Genomic DNA, 15939 nt, shown 5'->3' with positions numbered 1-15939 from the left:
AACAAAACACCACATACACTGACTCTGACATGATGTAGCTGTTTAAGCTCAATTCCAGACAGTTGTTTGTACGACTGGCGCAGCTGTATACAAGTAACGTTAGGTCACTTTGATTCATTTTTCCATTTTGTTTTTCTTTTTTTTATTATCATATTCTTATTTTGTACATGTATTGTGTAAAATGTATATTATGTATATAAAGAGGATTATATAAAAGAAAATACCTTTGATTAAAAAAAAACAGTTAATGTGAAGATTCTTATGTGAAAATAAATAATATTTTTGGAAAATCCCATTGTCGCCGACCTTGTGTTTTTTAGTATTAATATTGTGGTATTTACTATAGAGGATTAAATTGTTTAATCAAAAAAAATGTTGCTTCTCCCTCTTGCAGCAACTTGTCAGGCCATATTTGAATGATCTGAGCACATGGCACAGGTGCACAAGACGTGTCCGAATCGACTTTTGCTATTTAATGAAGAAAAAACATTCTGTGCACCAGGAGCATGGTCCAAAAGGGTTGTACCTATAGGCTGGAACCCAAATGGCACCCTAAACATTTACGGTCTTTCTCTGAATCCGCACTTTCGTGACTTAATGCCACTTTGACTGCCGTGGAAAGTCTTTTGCATAGCTCGCAAACTTGCGGGCTCAGCTGAAGTGCGCAAGGAGGGCGCATAACGGCCAGAAAGGGACTGTTTACAAGCGCCCTGCTGAAACCTAAAATGTTGAATGTCAAACGCGGCGGCCATTGTAAGTCCACAAGACTGAAAGTGCATAGAAGTGTGCACCCTTCTGAAACCCGCTTATAGGCGCGCTTTAAAGGTGCACTATGCAGCTTTTGTCCACTAGAGGGAGCCTATGCAAAACAAATGCGTAGTTTGATGACGCAAAGTGTGAGCGTAGCATCTTGGGAGATGTGGTCTTCTCATCACAGCCGGTGAAAAATAGGACTCGGGCAGAAATCACGTTCATGCATGCGGTTATTAACGTTACTGTAGTCTAAAGCAGAGCAGGACCGAGTGTTATGGACCTGAGCAAAGCTGCTGGAGCGATTGTTAAACAAATACCCGCCTTGCGAATACCGGGACTTTTATTATGACGGGACGAGACACATTCGCCGAGCGCCTGCACAGATCCGCTCTTCCGGTTATGATTTTGAGGTAATGGAGCTCTGTTTATCATATTAGATACATTTAAGTGTGTTTAAAACGATGTTACGACGTTACTCCGTGCGTTCACTTGTTCACACTGCTAAGAGTAAAGCGCTCCTGCCAAATAAAAGCCGAAACCGAGGGTAACGCAGATATGACGCAATTGACAGGCGACTCTCTCAAATGCAATGCTGCAACGTCCCTGTCCTTAGTTAAAATAGCAATTTTCTCACAATTTACAAATAGTTGGAAACATCTGGGATATTGTAGGTACTCAACTGAACAAAATATATAACACTGGCCTAGTGGTTTTTGGATATTTTACTGCAAAAATACTACATAGTTCACCTTTAAATGACATAAAAAATACTTTGCTATTTACTTTAGACCAGGTTTTTGTTGGTCAAGGGCGCAGCCTATTTCAGTTGCCTCAGAATGGCAACACACTAACAATGCTCCTGAACACACCTTGTTAACAGACCAGCATACCCATAGGCGAACAGATGGGCGTGAGTGCATTTACTAGTTAAACAATGTGGCACTGGATGTGAAAATGAGTACTACGTCAGGATGAAGCAAGCTAAAAAAATATGTGTGGACTTATAAATATATATGGAGAAATATCTGGTGTATAATACATTTACATTTAATCATTTAGCAGACGCTTTTATCCAAAGCGACTTACAAAAAAGGGGAGAGCAATAGAAGCAATGAAACAAACAAGGCCAACAACCTGTAAGAGCTGTAAGAAGTTTCAATTAATTAGCACAGTACACAAGTTTTTTTTTTTTATTATTATTATTTTTTTTTATAGCCATCTACAATAGCCACCTACAACAAAAACTCAAGTACACAAAATACAGAAGACTGGATGTTGATAGCCATGATAATAGGGCCTCTCTTCTCTGATAATGTGTTTACTGGCACAGGGGCAGGACAACCTGTCACTTGAGATCAACCAATAGCAAACCACAACCATCCAAGCATCCAATCCATTCCCTATGGACAAAATCAAGTACTGCTTTACATTTTTTCTTGTTTGAGAACTGGGATATACATCACAATAGAGAAGAAAATATTATAATAACTTCCATCTTCAACATTAAACAGTTGGTTTCTAACTTTTCCTAATATATTGTATATTTTGACCACTCAGCATCCATAACCAGGTCTATCTGAGCTCATTTAGAACAATGATAATTCCCAAGCTGAGCAAAATCACATATTGTCTTGTTCGTGTCAATAGGATGAAGTATTTTGTCTCTCTGGGTTTATGATTCACCGGTGACAGGAAAAAAATCACAATGGTCGGAGGTCAGAGGCATCAGTTTGACCGTGTGTGTGTGTATGTGTTTCAGGAGGATGAGACACAGGCTCTTCCCTTTGTATTCTGTCTAAACTTGGACTTTTGCCAGTCGGCTCAGTAAACATACACACACCTCTTCTGTTATTGTTTGCCATTTTAGAAGTTTACATTAGTTTCATTCCCATTTCTGAAAAAAAGACTATTCTGTATGTATGCATCAAGGTTAAACTATTTAAATATTTGTTTTTCATAACAAATTACAAATATTTTGCATTTATTTATGAGAATATTTGTTTATTAAATCAGCATTTGACTAATTTTGCAGCTCTTTTCCTCATTTATAAATGTTCTACTTTTTTTCTATGTAGTTTTAATGTACAGCGGGGCAAATAAGTTTTTAGTCAGCCACAATTGTAATTTTCATTATAGGTACACTAGGAAACAGAATAAGAGAAAAAATCCAGAAAATCACATTTTTAAAGATTTTATTTGGAAAATATGTTCTTGGTCAATAACAAAAGTTAATCTCAAAACTTTGTTATATATAATTTTTTTGGCAATGACAGAGGTCAATTGTTTTCTGTAAGTCGCCAAAATGTTTTTACACACTGTTGCTGGTAGTTTGGCCCGTTCTTCCATGTAGATATCTTCTAGAGCAGCGATGTTTTGAGGCTGTTGCTGGGCAACAAGTATTTTCAACTCCCTCCAAAGATTTTCTATGGGGTTGACATCTGGAGACACCAGGAGCTTGAAATTCTTCTTACGAAGCCACTCCTTCGTTGCCCGGGTGGTGTGTTTGGAATCATTGTCATGCTGAAAGACCCAGCCATGTTTCATCTTCAATGCCCTTGCTGATGGAAGGAGGTTTTTACTCAAAAGATGCATGGCCCCATTCATTCTTTCCATTACACGGATCAGTCTTCCTGGTCAGAAAAACAGCCCCAAAGCATAATGTTTTCTCAATCCTCTTCTGGATCATCCAAATGCTCTCTAACAAACTTCAGACGGGCCCAGACATGTACTGGCTTAACCTGATAACCGTCACGAGGACGAGGACGCACTGAAGGTCTCTTTGTTTAAATTAGCTCAAAATTACTATCAGATGTAAGTAATTACCTTGACAAACTATACATCATTAAAAAGATCTAAGACTAAAGTTTAATTTTTTTACCTCTGTTTTATTCTCAAAGTCTTATAATGACCGTAATGTGTTAATATGTTCCAGGAGTTATGAATATGATCTTGGGCGTCGCTACCTTTTGATTGTAAAATGCGCGTCATTTGCTCCCATTCATAAAAAAATCCTCCTTGGTCGTCATGAAGACACTCGACAAAACAACTTCCCTCAGGGCTTTTACTTCAAAAGTGTGCAGATGTGGAGAAATATTGATAGATTCTCACACGTTTGAGTCAAATTTCTATACAGAGAAGTATTATTTATTCAATCTTTATCCAAAATCCGCGGATGTATGATTATGAGACCAGTAGGCTGTGATATGCTGTGTTTTCAATTCATTCTGGCAGCCGGAGGGCGCTGGAAAGCTGTACTACTGAAAATTCACCCCATGGGGAACACATGAAGAACAGACACACCATGTGACATTCAGGAAGTATCTGACATATGGACATATCCACACAGCTCCCTGGGATCGTCAGATCGCTATTTTATGCAGATAAACACGTTTTAAGACAATAAACACACAATCGCGGCAATATATGGTTGGTCTGTGTTCTTTATGCCATGTTGGGTGGTTTCATAATAGATGATATTTATAATGCAATGCTATTCCACATAGCTTTTAGCATTGTATATTTTCTGTCAGATTTTTTGACCCGAAGCTATATGAGATCACATATTGTTATATAAAACACTCTACATATAAAATATAAAGTGATATGAAGCAAGTTTTGAATAAAACATGATTTTAATCGTATACATTGTTGTTTTGCTGGTGTGCTAAGCTAACATGCTAGCTTGCCCTAGATGCACCTGCCACTGAGTAAATACTTTATTTTTATGAACATTTTCTAAATGTAAAACTACTGAAATGCTTATTTGGACGAAATGCATTCAATAGAGTCTCAGTGAGGGTAAAGTGAGAGGTTTGATTTAGAAATGAGGTTTGAATAGAACAGTTTGAATAGAGAATCGTTAGTAATTATAATGCAGACAAAAGAATAATAATTGGAGCCATAACCAGTCCGCAGAAGTGTGAATGCCGGGGAGACAAACTGAATGGGGCAGTTTGCACCTCTAAACAATAGAGGCAATACAGCGACTGAAAGCTGAGAAGATGTGGCAATAAACATCAGTTGATATTTCAGCGATATCTCAAAATAAAATCACATGAAACGATCTTGTAAAACGTTTAATAAAATTCAGAGTTTTAGACTGATCATCTTCAGATCTGAAATATAACATGGTCAGACTTGTGGCTTTAGCTGTAGTGCATTTCTAGATTTCTCCAAGGCCCACTTCAATTTTATTTTCATAAAGATATATCATACAAATAAATTTCTAATAACTTTACAAAACTTTGAAGCTTATTATAGCTTTTTTTTATTATAAAAAATATTATCATTTTGACTTTACAGTAAACTGCCAGGTGTCTGCTTTCAAATGAGACCATAATTATGCTTTTAGTGCAAAGGATTCACAAACTGTATTTGTTTTAGTCTGAGTATACATTTCTTAGGATTTTTTCAAAATTTAGAAATCAGCTTAACAGGTTAAGCAGGGGGACACGTCTGGCACTGCAGGATTTGAGTCCCTGGTGGCGTAGTGTGTACTAATGGTAGCCTTTGTTACTTTGGTCCCAGCTCTCTGCAGGTCATTCACTAGGTCCCCCCATGTGATTGTGGGATTTTTGCTCACCGTTCTTGTGGTCATTTTGACCCCATGGAGTGAGTTCACAATTTGAGATCACAAGTCCCAGATCGAGGGAGCTTATCAGTGGTCTTGTTTGTCTTCCATTTTCTAATAATTGCTCCCACCAAGCTGCTTACCTATTGCATATTCAGTCTTCCCAGCCTGGTCCAGGTCTATAATTTAGTTTCTGATGTCCTTTGACAGCTCTTTGGTCTTGGCCATAGTGGAGTTGGGAGTCTGACTGTTCAAGGTTGTGGACAGGTGTCTTTTATACTGATAATGAGTTTAAACAGGTACCATTAATACAGGTAACGAGTGGAGGACAGAGGAGCCTCTTAAAGAAGAAGTTACAGGTCTGTAAGAGCCAGAAATCTGTCTTTTTTTGTAGGTGACCAAATACTTATTTTTAACCATAATTTGCAAATAAATTCTTTAAAAATTATACAATGTGATTTTCTGGATTTTTTTTCTTATTCTGTCTCCCATAGTTGAAATGTACATATGATAAAAATTACAGGCCTCTCTCATCCTTTTAAGTGGGAGAACTTGTACAATTGGTGGCTGATTAAATAACTTTTTTGCCCCACTGTATGTTGTTATTGCTAGAAAAGTAAAAACTCATAGAATCAACACAATCAATCCTTACCTTCTTTTTACCTATCATTTATCTCTCATTTTCTTACTCTCTCCTCGTTTCTTTCAGCCTCGGTTCTTCATTTACCTTCCCTAAAGCTGTCTCTTTTTTCTCTCTCCGTCTCTCTGTGTCTGTCTCTGTCTCCATACACACTATTGTTCCTCCCTTCCTCCTGCTCATCTCCAGAGGCCTTTCTTTTCTTTTTTTCTTCTGTTTTTATGGCTGTGACCGTAAGAGCAGCTGTCACACTGCAGACTGGTTTCACAGCTCACACCCTGACCGTGTGTTTTCAGAGCTTTGACCCCACGACTGTAAATCAGTTCCTCTCTTAACCGTTTGACCTCCTCTGAAGAGTTTAGGGAGTTTAAAGGGAATAAGTGGCACTTCACTAGAGGACTTTTGCTTTAAATAGTCATTATTGCTAAAGAGAAACCACAAAGAGTCAGTTGAAAGACCAACAAAAGAACAACAGGAGCTGGTATGAAAAATCATGTCCGGAGACAAAGAACTCAGTACGATAAGGAAAAGGGACATCTGTTTAGGTATAGATATCAAAAAGTTTAGGGAAATTTAAATTTAAAATAGTTATAAATATAATTTATGTATATATTAATTATATCAATAACATTTAAATAATTATAATGTTTTGTCTTTAATGTCTTCAATGCCCTCTAGACTTCCATTGTAAGTCTATTACTGTAAATGTAATTTTCACTTTGAACGGACGAGTCAAAACAGTTTTTTGTGCTAATGGGCGGCATGCAATTCCACAAATTTTTGTGAAATACATGAACTTCAACTGCAGCGTCAAAGAGTCTAAAAAAACAAGAGAGGCAAGATCTCTCCCTCCTTCCTGCATATTATTCATCTCACTTCTGGAAAAAATGTTGGCCCTCTCTTATCAGCTTTGAAAGTCTCCTGAAGATTGAGAATGTTACTTACTTTTTTCTTTTTTCTATTTGCAAGATAATGCATTAAGTTGGTCCTGCACATCTGTTTCTGTGCTTTATGATAAACATGTTAAGCTTTTGTCTTTGAGCTACAAATACACTTTGAGAGAAGGTTTGCATTTAAACACGCAACTTTTGATCAAGAAATATGCTTAGTATATTTTATCCCCGTGCAAGTTGGGGCAAATACTGTGGCTTTGTATCCCATTTCATTCATCTGATAAGATCTGTTATAAAAGACAAAGACCATCCATTAGATGATTAGATGATAACACTGTCTAGTCATATTTTTAAGAGGTCTTGTTATGATTTTTTTAATTTTCAACTTTCTTTAGTGTGTAATGTTGCTAAAAAGGTTTGTAAAAAAAAGTCTGAAAAGTTACAAAGCACAAAGTCACTCCAAAGTGTTCCATTTCAAGAGCTTCCCTGGCCTTCTCTGGATGTAAAGGGGCAGAGTTTGACCTAGTCCAGCTCCACCTCTGTGGACCTAATGGTTGCCGTTATGTTTAGCGATAGATTAGGTTATGGATTACACTGGGAAACTCAGCTTGATCTGCCGGCGATTTGATTTCACCCTGCAACTTAGTCTTGAAACCTGTACATTCATTTCTACTGCTTCTGTTACGCATTTGCTGGAACCAATCACAGACTGGCTTATCCACCTGGCGTGCTATTGGCGAGTTTAACATTACGACGGATAGAGAAGCGATGGGTCGTTGCCCGTTGATCACGCCTCTTGTGGTCTGATTGGTTAAAGGAATATCCAATTGCATACAGAGTCATTTGAATTATGCTCAGTTATCACACCTCTTATGCAGTGGAAAATAGGGAGTGCAGAATTATTAGGCAAATTAGTATTTTGACCACATCATCCTCGTTATGCATGTTGTCTTACTCCAAGCTGTATAGGCTGGAAAGCCTACTACCAATTAAGCATATTAGGTGATGTGCATCTCTGTAATGAGAAGGGGTGTGGTCTAATGACATCAACACCCTATATCAGGTGTGCATAATTATTAGGCAACTTCCTTTCCTTTGGCAAAATGGGTCAAAAGAAGGACTTGACAGGCTCAGAAAAGTCAAAAATAGTGAGATATATTGCAGAGGGATGCAGCAGTCTTAAAATAGCCAAGCTTCTGAAGCATGATCATCGAACAATCAAGCGTTTCATTCAAAATAGTCAACAGGGTCGCAAGAAGCGTGTGGAAAAAACAAGGCGCAAAATAACTGCCCGTGAACTGAGAAAAGTCAAGCGTGCAGCTGCCAAGATGCCACTTGCCACCAGTTTGGCCATATTTCAGAGCTGCAACATTACTGGAGTGCCCAAAAGCCCAAGGTGTGCAATACTCAGAGACATGGCCAAGGTAAGAACGGCAGAAAGTCGACCACCACTGAACAAGACACACAAGCTGCAACGTCAAGACTGGGCCAAGAAATATCTCAAGACTGATTTTTCTAAGGTTTTATGGACTGATGAAATGAGAGTGAGTCTTGATGGGCCAGATGGATGGGCCCGTGGCTGGATTGGTAAAGGGCAGAGAGCTCCAGTCCGACTCAGACGCCAGCAAGGTGGAGGTGGAGTACTGGTTTGGGCTGGTATCATCAAAGATGAGCTTGTGGGGCCTTTTTGGGTTGAGGATGGAGTCAAGCAGTTTCTGGAAGACACCTTCTTCAAGCAGTGGTACAGGAAGAAGTCTGCATCCTTCAAGAAAAACATGATTTTCATGCAGGACAATGCTCCATCACACACGTCCAAGTACTCCACAGCGTGGCTGGCAAGAAAGGGTATAAAAGAAGAAAATCTAATGATATGGCCTCCTTGTTCATCTGATCTGAACCCCATTGAGAACCTGTGGTCCATCATCAAATGTGCGATTTACAAGGAGGGAAAACAGTACACCTCTCTGAACAGTGTCTGGGAGGCTGTGGTTGCTGCTGCACGCAATGTTGATGGTGAACAGATCAAAACACTGACAGAATCCATGGATGGCAGGCTTTTGAGTGTCCTTGCAAAGAAAGGTGGCTATATTGGTCACTGATTTGTTTTTTTGTTTGGTTTTTGAATGTCAGAAATGTATATTTGTGAATGTTGAGATGTTATATTGGTTTCACTGGTAAAAATAAATAATTGAAATGGGTATAAATTTGTTTTTTGTTAAGTTGCCTAATAATTATGCACAGTAATAGTCACCTGCACACACAGATAAAACTAAAAACTAAAACTTCCAAAAATATTCAGCTTTGATATTAATGAGTTTTTTGTGTTCATTGAGAACATGGTTGTTGTTCAATAATAAAATTAATCCTCAAAAATACAACTTTCCTAATAATTCTGCACTCCCGTAAAGAGCAGACTCCCCAGACCAATGTTCAGTCTTAAATCTTAAATTCGCCTTGAAAGAAATATGCCGGATGCCAAACAACCTCATTTGAGAAGAACGGCGTCGTGTTTATAAACGTTGTATATAAAGTTTGCAGTATAGATTCTTTTAAAATACATCCAAGAGTCTTACACACCAGTCTATGTTAGGGACATCGAAGTTAGATTTATACGACCCTAAACATGACATGGAACAAAGGGAACATTGATTGGTTGCTTTACATGTCAGTCAGACAGCTTCTGAACGGTCTTTGGGCAAAGAAAGCTGCTATGGGGTCCAGACGTTCTGCCATCAGTCTGAAGGTCTGGCTATGCGAGACTACTCTTCCGGTTACATTGGAAAGATGGATGTAGGAGGATGGACACAATTGGCTGCATTCCAGTACACAGGATACAAAACAAAGATGGATGAATCCAGGCAAACCTCCGTTGTGCTTGCTCTTTCAGAATACAAATACATAAAGGTTTTTCATAGATAATGCAGAAGTTTCACGTCCACCAAGATTAGAAGTACTGACAAAAAAATATATTACTACTGTTTCATTACGGTTGATGTTATGAGCAGCCATATTGGATTCTGAAGTCCCCCCCAAGTAAAAGAACTGAAAAATAATAGTAATTTACAAAGTACTTTAGTATTAGTTTTCTATTTTTACTGAGGCGAATCAAGCAATGTTAAGAATATGGAGTGCTAAAACGTATCGCTAAAGCTGAATAACATGTAGATACAGACGTTTTCACTGATGAAATATGAAGATAATACACACAACCGTAATGATACTGTGTTTAACTGTTCTGCAAGCCATCTAAGGTATTTTCATTAGAATAATTCTACGACAAAGCCTTTATCAAAGTATAGAAGTCTCATCATGGCATCAAGTCTCTTCATGGCGTTTTAAAAATGTGAAACAATTCAATACGCCAGTCAGACGCATGAAAAAGTACTTTGTTGGACACACGGGACAATATATACCATTGAAATGTGTGCATTTTAGACACTTACATTTCTTGAAATAGCAGCATCCTCGTATAAGCCGAGTTTCCTTACTTCCGTTGCAGTGCTCTGGTAATATCAATGGTTTCAGAAGCTGCCAAGATCACAATCCTAAAATCTAATTTAACAGGAAGTATATGGTAAAATCAACACAGGCTGTTCATGTAGGTGTTATGTCTAATATCATATTTGCTCATTCCCATGTTCAATCATCGGTGGAGGAAGCAGGTTGGAGAACAGCAGCTACTTGTCTGGACGCAGCATGGGCATCATGGGGAGAGAAATATGACACAAGTCTTCCTCAGACAGCATATGTCTCATACTGTTACCCAACATGAACAAGGGGTTGGAGAGACTTGTAGAAAATAATGATGACATTAATATGCAGGCTGAAAGAATGAGGTCTTTATGCGTTTGTTATAAAAATGTATTTTAAGCTCAAAATAGCATGTGTGATGATTATGTACAGTTTGATATGCGGTAGGATTTTGTTTTTGAAAGGAGTCTCTTATGCACGCCAAGGCTGCATTTATTTGTACTTTTTGTCATACGTAATTTATTGCTGTGTGTAATTTATTTTTCAATTTTTTTATATTAATATTTATTCTATTTTCTAAGTGATTTTTGCAGGAATTTGCATTTAAAAAAGCATTTGAAAGCAAATTACTTCACCAATAATTTGTACAGCAAGTATTTATTTTCTTTTGGCCAACAGCTAAATGTCACCCAGCCTCGATTTCTCAATCTTTAGATGAAGCTGAGATAGCTGGAGAAATTGGGAAATCAGATTTTTGATTAGCCGTTAAGAGTAGACAGCTCGGTGAACCACGGGTGTACCGTTCCAGCGAGATATGATTCCCGAAACAAAGAAAATAAAGTTATGGTTGCCTTACAAGTAATATGTCTTTGTGAGCATCGAGTAAAACCTGAATTTCTAGGGGTTTTGTTTGAATCTATTGGGGATTGAAAGCAAGCAAATATATTGACATATTGGAGGAAAAAAAACACTTTATTCTTTTCCACTGTTGAATGGGTTATCATATTTCAAAGACACAGAGCCAAACCCAGAGAAATACTACACCAGTCCAACAATATCAGAAATAAGAATACATAAACCGCATAATTATTATCAAGCCATTTAAACAACAAAGACTGTCAAGCAGATTCTCAGAATGGGGTCGGCAGCCACTGCATCTCGATTTAAACCTGGCTCGATGGATTGGGCATCAATTCTTGCTCAGACAATGAAAATCTGATTGAATTTCATGCTATGCTTGCCATAAATTTCAGAAGAAATCAACCACAATGCTATTTTTGAGAGCACAGAACGAACTGCTGAGTTTGATACAGCCAATTTTCTTACATAGCTGCCGATTTTAGACATCTGCTCAACCATTCATTCGGCATTTTTGCTGGCAAAAGAAAATAAAGCAAAAGCTTCGATTAAGAGGTGAAAATAAGACTCACAGAGTCACTCAAGCCAAAACCATAAACGCTACCAAGATTTTGATCGGACAATTTAATAAGCTGTTGAAGCAAACATGTAACACAAACTCTTGTGGCGGACACCAACATCTAGGAAAAACTGCATTTATTGATTTTATAGGACGTATTATCTTCTTCATACTCTTGGATGGAGGTCTCTACTGGTTTCTGTCCTAATGAAGGGGTATTCAGATAGTGCCTTACGGGTCATAGAGAAAGAGAGCTGGAATTGTTCCATGGTTTCACATTTTTTTACAAACACACCTTGCTAGCACATGTTACTGAAACAGTGAGCTAATTAGCTTAAACAATAAGGTTTACATTCCCTGACGTACGTACCTTCAGAGGAGGTGATGTTTTCAGGCATTACTCCACACTTCCACTCATTTTCCCATCTTTTATACATTCGTATTTATTTTAACAAGGCCATAGAGAACGTTTGGCAGCTGGCACTCCAGATAGTATTTCTCTTTGTTCACATGTTGGCAGCACTTTACTCAGACATTTTCAGACGTTTAGTACTTGGAGTTTTACTGAATGTAATTTCCAAGTCAACATGGAATCAAAATTGATGCTATTTACTTTATTGATACACATTCCTGGTGTTAATGTGTATGATTTATCAGTGCATGTTATTCCAAAGGAAAAATAATGTTTGTCTTTTTAATTTTTCATCAAAATGTAATTTGCAAATTTCCTTTTTACTGACATCATTTCGGCTGCGGAGGCTATTGGATAACGTTAACTGTTTCATATCATTTTCCCTCCAAGTTTGACATCAAGAAAATGTGGAAATACTTACACACAGTATCTGAGACAATTATATATAATTATTCAGATTGTTAAATCAGATATTTATTTATTTTTATGTTATGTATTTGCTTAAATCATTTTACGCTCCACTGCTTCACCGACGAGGGTCAGTACAATGGTAAATTTGCAAAAAAGTTATTTCTGAAGGATTGGTCAAATACAGACGCTTTGTGCTTTAACTCAGGGTTTTCAAACTGGGGTCCGGGGTACCCCAGGGGTCCTCCAGAATATTCTAAGGGGTCCCCAGAAAATTTCAGATAATTAAAAGACAAAGCAATCGTATAAAGTTGTATCGCAGAAATGTATAAAGTCTTCTGAGCAATCTGTTTAGTTTCTCTCCTTGTTTGCCATATACATACTTTTCAGAATTGTATCTTTGCTTTTTCTAGTTAATTTTTCTCACTGTAGTCCCCTTTATCTTGCTCACTGTGGTTGTAAGGCAGTATTCTTAATGCAGTATGTGAGCTGCTTACGTGCATTGATTGTGAAAGTTGCTTATACAAGTCATTTTTAATGAAAATGTTCTTCTTCAGGTTTATACATCCAACATTAAGTATAGCCAATTTAAGTTTGGAAACAATGTTGTACTTATTATAATGTCACACTTATTATTTTCCTAACGGTTTAAATGTCTTTTCATACATAAAAATGTATAGATGGATTTTAAGAGGGGATCCCTCAAAAGGTTCATGTTTGGGGGCATCATAAAGTTTGGCAATTTTAAGCATGGCTGTCACTTAATATTTTGTGAATGTTTGAAAATTTCCTTTCTGAGCTTTCTAGAATGCTGCGAGTGCGAGGCTAATATGGCTAAAGTTACAATAATCTCTGACTATATTCACAGAGACTAGCTATGTCAAGTTTTATCCCGAAAACACTCACCGTCTACGTAATTCATAAATGCACATTTATTATGCATTGTATAGTCGGGTGACGGACGTTTTACATTCACATATACTCTACAACAAAATATCGATTAACATGCACATGCTAGTCGATGAGTTGAATCAACGTAACATCCACTAACCTTTCAGAAACGTCCAGGTACAGTCTAAAAGTTGCAACCGCTTCCTGCGTCTCTCCATCTTTCTCCGCTGCACTCCACAACTGGTTATTTCTGACATTTTTGCTGAGTGAGATTCGTTTTATTTTTGACGTTGTATCCGAAGCTCGTGTAAAAGAAAGAGACACGGAAAGCAGCAGCTAATTTGCATTTAAAGGGACAAACAAAATTGGCATGTTTTTGCTCACACCCAAATAGGGGCACATTTGATACGTTATGTAAGGGATAATGTACACCCAGCCGGTTGTTATCGCAGAATAAACTCCGACAGAGTGATCAGGAAAGAGTCTTGCATCACTCTGAAGGGGTTTATTCTGCGATAAAAACCGGCTGGGTGTACATTATCCCGCTTATTACACGGCTACTAGTCTCAAATATATAATTATTAGACACTAAATATTGTCTCGAGATTAAATATTTTATTAGCTTTTACGCAAAGCTTCCGCGAAGGAAAACAGTTCCAACATGCCCTTGCTAAATGTTGAAAATGAATGCTGAAAGGGTTAGTTCACCCAAAAATGAAACCAAGCCTATGAATTACTCACCCTCAAGTTATCGTAGGTGTATATGACATTCTTCTTTCAGACAAATACAATCGGAGTTATATTTAAAAAGTCCAGGCTAACGTTAATCCAAGCAGTTGTTGTAACGTTAGTTGTGTTTGAAGTCCACAAGATGGCGCCAGCGTTAAGCATAGAAGTAGTACCGGTCAAGATAACTCGTAGTACCCGTATGAGCGGGTGTTATCTGGAAATAACGTACCGCTGGAATGCGCGATTGGCCAATCAGAATCAAGTTTTTCACAGAGCCGTGTAATAAAATAAATGATCTAGGGGGTATTTTGAGCTTCAGACACATTCTGGGGACACCAGAGATTTATATTACATCTTGTGAAAAGGGGCATTATTATGTCCCCTTTAACAAAACATTTTGTATAACTCTTAAAGGGATACTTCACCGCTTTTTCATATTAAACTACATTATTCCCTTAACTAAAACAAGTTGATACATACCTAATCGCTCTGACGGGCGGCGACGATCTGATAGCATTTAGCTTAGCCCACTAAACCTAGTTCATTCATAAAAAGTCCCGGCTGAAACATCCTCCCTCACGTGAGGGAGACAGAATTGCGGAATATATGGCGGAATTGCACTTCTGAGAGTACTTCGACTCGGCGCAGTAAAAAGTCACGCCTGAAAATACACTTACAAAGTTCTCAATGCTTCGGTTTGCATGTAGGGACCCTCATTATGCTACCGTGTTAGTGTGAGGCTATTTTGAGCCTTGTTAGTGGTATTAACTAGCGATTTAATTTCACTACCCTGTGCCCCATAGACTAGCATTATAAGCTCATCTATTTTTAGAGACAAAACTCTTTACATTCGATTTTCATGAAAACGCATCCCAGAGAACAATCTACTCGGTAACCATGTGTTAATTACCCCCTAGGTTCATTTCTCACCGGAGTTGTCCTTTAACAGATTGGGCAGAAAGGAGAGCAGATTTAGAGACCTAATTTGCCTAATCAACTCTGCAACTACACAAAAGTAGTCCCGGACACATTTGAAGTAACCTATAGCTGGGGACTATTTTCTATTACCCATGGTACGGCAGCAAAGTTCCTTGATTATTACGCAGGAATAACTGTATAGTTCCTATTCATGTCAACCTAGAAAATCACAACTTTTTATTTGCTTTGGGTCTTAGTACACAGCATAACTACAGAAGAGTCAAGTTTTAAATAGAAAAAAAAAGTCTTTGGTAATTTTTGAGCTAGATGCTAACGGTCTAATCAGATTTAATGATCTGTGTATATTATATGCTAAAAGTGCTACCACCAGATCCTGAGATCGGCTGAAAGGATTAAAAAACTGTAAAAGTTAAGTGTTTAACTCTAGGGGAGTTGGAAAATGAGCCTATTTTCAAAAACAGTGGCGTGTTCCTTTAAGTGTCCAGATCCTTTTTTGGGTCACAGTTGGTTTGAGTTATAACCGTGTATTCAATGTAAATGAGGCACATATAGTTAATTCTCCCAATGATAAGTATCATGTTGCATAACAGACAAAATGTGAAGTATGGGGCATAAAGGTATCTTGATGTACAACAGCAGCATGACCTGTCTTACATTTCACAAAATCTGGCGTCTCTAACCCCTAAAGGCAGTTGAAACAGGTCAGCTGGGACAAATCTGCTTGTACAAAATATTACTTTTTCGATGTAATCAGTCTTTGAAAACCAACACTTGAAATAACTATTACTTTTTGTTCACTAGCATCTAAAAGCTGTTGGA

The sequence above is a fragment of the Pseudorasbora parva genome, chromosome 19, assembly GCF_024679245.1.
Source record: "Pseudorasbora parva isolate DD20220531a chromosome 19, ASM2467924v1, whole genome shotgun sequence".
NCBI classification, from domain to species: Eukaryota; Metazoa; Chordata; class Actinopteri; order Cypriniformes; family Gobionidae; genus Pseudorasbora; species Pseudorasbora parva.
The sequence above is the reverse complement of the archived record's forward strand: the minus strand, read 5'-3'. Positions refer to the sequence as shown.